This window comes from Sminthopsis crassicaudata, chromosome 5, assembly GCF_048593235.1.
Source record: "Sminthopsis crassicaudata isolate SCR6 chromosome 5, ASM4859323v1, whole genome shotgun sequence".
NCBI lineage: Eukaryota > Metazoa > Chordata > Mammalia > Dasyuromorphia > Dasyuridae > Sminthopsis > Sminthopsis crassicaudata.
In genome coordinates, this window is record NC_133621.1 from 40,779,144 (window position 1) to 40,787,717 (window position 8,574).

The following is an 8,574-nucleotide window of genomic DNA, read 5'->3' on the forward strand; positions in this document are numbered from 1 at the left end:
GATGTCTTGCTGCTTAAGTTAAGCTGACTTCCCTATTCTGAAGGTGGCAATTGATCAGCAGTTACCCAGCACAATCCAGAAAAAACTGGCTTCAAATCCCTGCTCAGCCACTTTGTGACTCTAAGAAAATCTGGGTCTCTCAGGCCTCAGTTCCCTCATCTGCAAATGAAGAGGTTGGTTCTCCAAGATTCCTTCCAGCTCTAAATCCTAGTATCTTAAACCTGTGAAGATTTTTAGCTAAATTTATTTTTACCTAATTAGCTAGCAAAACACACTAAACAACAGGGTGTAACCTCCCCAAATTTCTGGCTATGTAGCTGAAATCTCAGTAATGTTTGGCAGGATTATAACCAGGGTGGAGCAATTGGATCTTTGTCCCAGGGTGTTAAAATTTAGAGGAAGCCAACAGCAAAGTCCCAGATGTACTTCCTCTCCTTGGCAGCCAAAGCCCTGGCCCCTGGCTCCTTCAACTCCCCCCAAAACAATCAGTTCTTTAGCAGTGTAAAAAACCCTACTGATGACCTGCAGCTCACATAATCCTAATAGTTTTTTTTAATAAAGCAATTATAAAATATATAATACCTACAGATAGATCTACGATCATTTCAAAGCCATGTCCTGTAAAAATTGTATATAGATTCAGGTACTTACTTGACAAAATAATTAAAATCCAGGAATAGACCCTTGGTCTTGCTGAGTCCCTCCCTTTCCTTTATTTATTAAGTGCTCAAAAGCTAGAGGTGCCAGACTATGAGATGCTCCTTCTTCTTGGCCAGGATCACCTCAGAAGGGCAATCCTTAAATGAAGCTAAGATTTCCAAGAGGAGTGGTGACTGTGGGAAGAACATTCCAAGTATGGAATCTATTTACATTTAATTAGTCACTCATTGTTTTTGTTTGTTTGTTTTTTGGACTAGACTCTGGTTTCACTCATGTAGAAAACTCCTATTGAAGAATTCCCTCTACTAAGTGGTCTGGGCCATGCAGCTCATAGTTTCAGAGAGTTGTCTAGGCACCTGGAAGTTATGAAAACAATTGGTCTGGGCCACACCCTTTAAAATCCATGAAGAAAAATCTCATCTTTCACTATACACTTCAACAACAATACTGTATGAGGATGTATGCTGATGGAAGTGGATATCTTCAACATAAAGAAGATCCAACTCACTTCCATTTGATCAATGATGGACAGAAACAACTACACCCAGAGAAGGAACACTGGGAATTGAATGTAAACTGTTAGCACTACTGTCTATCTACACAGGTTACTTATACCTTCGGAAACTAATAATTAATGTGCAACAAGAAAATGGTATTTACATACATATATTGTATCTAGGTTATACTATAACACATGTAAAATGTATGGGATTGCCTGTCATCTAGGGGAAGGAATAGAGGGAGGGAGGGAGGGGAAAATCTGGAAAAATGAATACAAGAGATAATGTTATAAAAAAATTACTCAAGCATATATACTGTCAAAAAATGTGTAATTATAAAATTAATAAAAAAAAATCTCATCTTTGACCTCATTCTTCCCTCCTCTTCCTCTTTCAATTTCTCTCCCCAAACTTTTTTTAAAGTGGGAAAAAGAAGAAAAAGAGGGGGAAAGAGGAAATTATCAGGTTTGGGTTCTAGAGGGAAATATTGTGTTTCCCTTTCTCTATAACCAGCTCCGGTCCTGCTGATAATGGAACCACCAGATTCCTTTTTCACAAGGTACAACAACTCACAAAGGGTTATTCACAGTATCTTGTTCCATCAGTAAAAAATGTGTTTTGAAAATTATGAGAGGGGCAGCAAGCAGTCAAGAAGATATGTGGGTGTGCAAAATGTTTGTAGCACCCTTTTTGTAGTGGCAAGGAATTAGAAACTGAGTGGATACCCATTAGTTGGGGAATGGCTCAGTAAGTTATAATATATGAATAATGGAATATTATTGTTCTATAAGAAATGATGAGCAAGCTGATTTCAGAAAAGAGACTTACATGAACTGATGTTAAGTGAAATGAGTAGAATCAGGAGATTACTATACCCAGTAACAAGACTATGTGACAATCAACTGTGATGCACTTGGCTCTTTTTAACAATGAAGTGATTCAATTCTCAGCCAGAAAAGGTTTACACACTCTCTGTGTCTGGAGACAGATTAATTGTGGGGACACCTGGTCGGAGTGTTGGTATGGGACTTGAGGAGTAGCAGACTCGTTGCATAAGCATTTCCAAACAAGCAGGGCCACATGGTGAGCTCTATTGAAGGCCAAGTGGCAGTTGAATATTTGGATCCTGGGGTACGGAAGAAAAAATATGAGTTCAAGTGTCACAGAAAGAAGAAAACAATCTTGAGCAGATTTATCCTGTCAATGCCATTTCCTTTCACAACATTCACAACACATTTGCTACAGGTGAATCGAATTGTTAATATTTGGGATCCATTCAACAAAAAACGATTGTGCCATTTCCATCGATACCCCATGAGTAATGATGGGATCCCACTTGCAATAGCATCATCATATATGATGACACTGAACATCCTGAGGATGGTATCTTCATTCGTCAAGTGACAGATGCAGAAACAAAACCCAAGGAAACTGGGTCTCAGAAAGGTTTGGAGTGATTTGCCCCTGGCCCCAACAGGAAGACAAGTCATCAGTGGCCACAAGGAAAGTAGCTCAGGCTTGGTTTCATGTTCCCCACCCTCCTGTTGACTGAACTTGAAACTCTAACAATATATGTCCGTTACAAACAATACTTATAGTGCTATAAAAACTGATATTTAGTGTTTGGCTTAAAAAAAAGAAAGAAAGTAGCATACCCAGCATCTGGCACAAAGCCTGGCACCAGCATGAATGGATCTGTGATCTCCCTGATCTAGGAGTTCCATCCAGGAATGCATGTCACAACACACCCATGCCTGCCCATTCTGTAGCACTCTTTATCTATGTTTTCTCAAAAGTTCAACACGGGAAATGGGATCTACTCAAAGCACAGAAGCCCTTCCTCATTCTTTCTCAATTCTTTGAAAGTACTAGGGAATTTTTGTAGTGGCCAGAAACTGGAAACTGAGTGGATGCCCATCAATTGGAGAATGGCTGAATAGGGTATGGTATATGAATGTTCTGTTCTATAAGAAACAATCAGCAAGATGATTTCAGAGAGGCCTGGAGAGACCTACATGAACTGATGCTGAGTGAAGTGAATAGAACCAGAAGATCATTGTACACAGCAATAGCAAGATTATACAATAACCAATTCTGGTGGACGTGGCTCTTTTCAGCTGCAAGGTGATTCAGGCCAGTTTCAAGAGATCCATCTGTACCCAGAGAGAGCACTTGGGAACCAAGTGTGGGCTCAACATAGTATTTTCACTTTTTTCATTGTTGTTTGTTTGCACTTTGTTTTCTTTCTCATTTTTCCCCTTTTTTATCTGATTTTTTCTTGTGCAGTATAATAATTGTGGAAATATGTATAAAAGAATTGCATATGTTTAACATAATAGATTACTTGCTGTGTAGAGGAGGGAAAAATTTTTGGGAACACAAGGTTTTCCAAGGGTGAATGTTGAAAATTATCTATGCACATGGCTTGAAAACATAAGCTTTTAGAGACAGCTAGGTGGCGCAGTGGATAGAGCACCAGTCCTGAAATAAGGAAGACCTGAGTTCAATCTGATCTCAGACACTTAACACTTCCTAGCTGTGTGACACTGGGCAAGTCACTTATGTGTGACACTGGGCAAGTCACTTAACCCCAATTGTAGAAAGAAAGAAAGAAAGAAAGAAAGAAAGAAAGAAAGAAAGAAAGAAAGAAAGAAAGAAAGAAAGAAAGAAAGAAAGAAAGAAAGAAAGAAAGAAAGAAAGAAAGAAAGAAAGAAAGAAAGAAAGAAAGAAAGAAAGAAAGAAAGAAAGAAAGAAAGAAAGAAAGAAAGAAAGAAAGAAAGAAAAGAAGGAAGGAAGGAAGGAAGGAAGGAAGGAAGGAAGGAAGAAAGAAAGAAAGAAAGAAAGAAAGAAAGAAAGAAAGAAAGAAAGAAAGAAAGAAAGAAAGAAAGAAAGAAAGAAAGAAAGAAAGAAAGAAAGAAAGAAAGAAAAGAAGGAAGGAAGGAAGGAAGGAAGGAAGGAAGGAAGGAAGGAAGGAAGGAAGGAAGGAAGGAAGGAAGGAAGGAAGGAAGGAAGGAAGGAAGGAAGGAAGGAAGGAAGGAAAAAAGAATTAGGATTAAACTAAAAAAAGACAGAAAGAAAGTACCAGGGAAGCATTGTAGATGCCCACCTGACATCCCTTGCTCTTACCAGCCCATCTTCTCTTCCTGTCACATGATGACATTCTTTATTCCTTTCCTTTATAATTCCTAGTTAATTATATATTGTAGCAGATCATTCTCACCATGGGCTTCTCTGGACCTCTGGGACACATGTCTTTAGTTCTTCCAAGTCAATAGTGTTCTATGTTTTCCTGACATAAAACAATACTAGCAGAATGTAGGTATCAAAAAAAAAAAAAAGTGTGCCTATGTTCTCATCAGAAGTCTGAGGTCAGTAAAAAAGCTTTGCAATTTCTGGAAAGTTCCTCCTCTTATTCAGCTGTGAACCTGGCTCGCTGTCTGTCTGTAGCATCTGTCTTATTTTGGACAAGTGCTAGAAACAGGATGTCAACCTGTCCAAATGAATGTTGAAGTCTGGGCACTTTTTCGTCCACTTGTTTTTTCTTGTATAGATGGACAAGCCAACTTCCTTTAAATGATTACAGATCTCTTCCAGGAAGCTCTGCAGTGTCCACAAGCTTGATGCAGTAAGCTCTTTATCACCAAATAGGAAAAATCTCATTGTTCCTCAATATTGACTTTTCCCTTGATGCCCTTTGTGATTGTGGGATATGTTCGAATACATTTCATTCTTTTATTCTTTTCCTGAAGTTTATTAGCAGCAGGTCATTAAATACAACATTCTTAAGTTGTTCCAAGGAATCCTAATGTTCTTGATAAAACATAGTAAATATATTTAATAAAGTCATTGATAGATGACCCCAAATTACATATGTTTTCTCTCTCTAAATCCCCTTTTCCAACCACCACAATTTCAATCAACTAACATTTAAGTGTCTACTATGTGCCAGGCATTGTGCTAGGTGCTGAGAATATATATACACACACACAAAATAAAAGTCCCTGCCCTCAAGGAGCTTACAGTTTAATGTGAACAACCGCATACAAACAAGATATAAACAGGATAAAGGGAGTTCATCTACAGAAGAAGGCACCCAGACTAAGGAGGGATTAGACCACCAGTTGACTGAACCATAACCTAGGAACCCTGTGGGTGGGTGACTGTCTACAAGCATAGAATCTGCTGACTGGAAAGGGAAAGATGGCAGGAAGCAGGTGTGCCCCATCCTGGCTCTTGTTTACGATGCATGATGAAAATCCAGGAGGTACTTTACCAGCTGGCCTGTCTGCACCGGCTTCATTATCCAAAGGCAGCCCCTACTTACTATATATCTATATGGAAACAAGTATTTTTAAAGTCATTAGATTTCAGTCTGACCCAGCACAATTCCAAGTTAGTGGTAGTGACCCTCTATCATCCCCCACTCCCTGAAAAAAAAAAAGATTTATCCCATTGGAGTACTTCCCTATTCTATGCTGGAACTCTAAATTAAACCTTCTCCAGGTCCCTGAGATTTTTTTCTGTTCCTCAAAGGCAGATTTTGCAAAAACAAACAAAAGCCCCGGTTTTCCTACCTTACTAGAAATCTCTAGACAACTGACTGCCTTGAATTCAATCATCCTTGAGTGGACCCCAAAAGCCTTGTCAGCACATGGCCTATCCAGGCCGTATTTTGCTCTCCCCTTGTGGCAGGAACAAAATCTGTCAGCTATTATGGCATTCATTTTGCTGTTGCTCCTTCCAGTTCTGATGCCAGGGATGTGGATGGAGAGATTTCATCCTCCATCTTTAAAGAGGAACACAGCATCTCCTCCCTATTGCAGCCCATTTCCTTCCTTCTTCCTTCCCCTTCCCCTCCCAGCATTCTGTGGACCAGGTGGCAGCTTCAGCAGGAGGTAGGCCCCGATGGGTCTTTAAGTCTCATGACCTAGCCAGGGGAGAAATGGTGTTGGAGGTTTTACCAGAGCACCTCATGACCAGTTGCTGTGGCAACTATGAAAGGAGAGGGAAATGCTGTTTTATCTGAGTTTGGTATCCTTGAATTGAAAAAACTGTATTTTTAGATCATAGAACTGCAGGTCTCTCTTATGTATAAGTTACTTTGCTTTTAAATGTTAAATAATTTTTAATGAATCACTTTTAAAATTATATTTTAAAAATATGTTATTAGTTTTTATTGCACTGAGCCTGAATCATGGGATTGGCCTAGCTTAGCCTTATTCCATCCTTTAACTCATGGAGAAATATCCTTCTCCTACATCAAATAAAGCATTTAAATTAAATTCTTTTAAGATTCAATGTTTTGGTTTGATAGGTATAAAGTGCAGGGTTATTTGTAAACCAGGATAGCTCCAGAATGATATAAACCAACAAGAACTTTAGACTAGAATATTAGAGACTTTGATTTCAGTCTAATCCTAGTTTTGCCTTTAGATTTATGACCTTGGATTGGTCACTTTTCTTCCCTAGGCCTCAGTTCTCTTTCTAAAATAGGAAAGTTAGAGATGATACCTGATTTCTTTTAGTTTTGATACACAATGCGGTATTGATGTCCTTGGACGGAATATGAAACATGGCCACCTCCTTTGGAAATGGTTTTTTGACCTCAGAACTAAACCTGTGCCCTGCCAAAAAAATAAACCAGAAGGTGAGTTCTGTGCTACCTAGATTCACAATGAATATTCTGTCACCTTCCCTCAGTGGTTCCATCCTAATCCAAACCCTTGTCTCTGGAGCTGAATTGGATTCTGAAAGAAATAATTGATTATTTTTCACAAAGTTGGATGGGGAAAGTTCATGACCACCTATGGGATAGAAAGACTCTTAGAAAATAAATCAGATAATATTAATTTCACGAAAGTAAATAGTTTTTGTACAAACAAAAACAGCATAGTTATAAGGGGAAAAAGGAATAGAAAAAAGATCTTTTCAATTCTGATGGGCATGGCTCTTTTCAACAGTGAGATGATTGAGGTCAGTTCCAATGATCTTGTGATGAAGAGAGCCATCTACACCCAGAAAGATTGCTGTGGGAACTCAGTGTGGATTACAACATAGCATTTTCACTCTTCCTATTGTTTGCTTGCATTTTATATTCTTTCTCATTTTTTTTTCCTTTTCGATCTAATTTTTCTTGTGCCATAAGATAATTGTATAAATATGTATAGATATATTGGATTTAACATATTTTAATATGTTAAACATATATTGCCATCTAGGAGAGGGGGGTAGGGGTGAGGGGAAGGGATGGGAAAATTTGGACACAAGGTTGCAAGGGTTAATGTTGAAAAATTATTCATGTACATGTTTTGAAAATAAAAAGCTATAATAAAAAAAAAGAAAAAAACAAAAACAAAAAAGATCTTTGCAATGAATTACTCCAGTGAGCATTTCATCTAAGAGATATAAGGAACAAAAAAAGAATAGTCATTCCCTAATAGATAATTGGTCAAAAGATATGAATTGGCAATTTTTCTTTCTTTTTTTTCTTTTGATAATAGCTTTTTATTTTCAAAATACATGCAAAAATAGTTTTCAATAGTCACCCCTACAAAACCTTATGTTCCAAATTTTTCTCCCTCCCTTTCCCCTACTCTCCTCCTCTGGATAGCAAATAATCCAATAAAGGTTAACCATGTGCCATTCTTATATATATATATTTCCACAAATATCATACTGCACAAGATACAGTCTCCTGATCTCTCTCCTCTTCCCTCTTGCCTCTAATTTATTTCATTCCCAATCCTCAAGGAACATGTGCATTAGTAAAGGCTGTTGTGCAACTCCTTCAACTCTATGATTCACAGCTGTGGAGGCTCGTGGAGAATTGGCCTGCCCCTTCACCTAGGCCTGGTCCTTAACAGGGGGCTCTAGAAAGCATAGAATATTTTGGCACCCCATCTTGGGGGCTCTAGAAAGCACACAACAGGAGGTGAGGGGAAAGGCTGGTGGGTCAGAGAAAGGAAAGAAAAAAGGATCATTAAAGTATTTTTTTAAATGCCTAGAAGGGGAGGAAGCCCAGGAAGAATCATGGATAAGCAGGATAGCTTTGAATGTTATACATTGAAATTCTTATTTTTTGAAAGCCAGTTTGATGCACAATCCTTTTCTGTTCTACATATATAGAAATACATATACTCATTTCTAAAGGTTAGAATAAAATTTAATTGTTGTGTTTTGTTTTTTTTTAAATAGTGGTGGATTGAGATTATTGAGTCACATGTTTAGAGCTAGCAGGGGTGTGAAAGGCCATTTAATCCAACCTGTGACTTGCTGAAGGTCTTGAATCCTCTTGAGGTCTCACGGCCTTACAGAGATAAGGACAGGTTGGTAGGTGTCACATCCACAGGCACAATTGAGAAGTTAGAAGTTTTGTGTTCAATATCTGTAATCTCCATTTCTATCATGAAATGTC

The 8,574-nt window shown here is 38.2% G+C and overlaps 1 pseudogene; it reads left to right on the plus strand.

Moving 5' to 3' along the window:
* The first annotated feature begins 2,104 nt into the window (after positions 1 to 2,104).
* Positions 2,105 to 2,620, plus strand: LOC141543844 (mitotic checkpoint protein BUB3 pseudogene; annotated as a pseudogene).
* Positions 2,621 to 8,574: the final 5,954 nt, after the last annotated feature.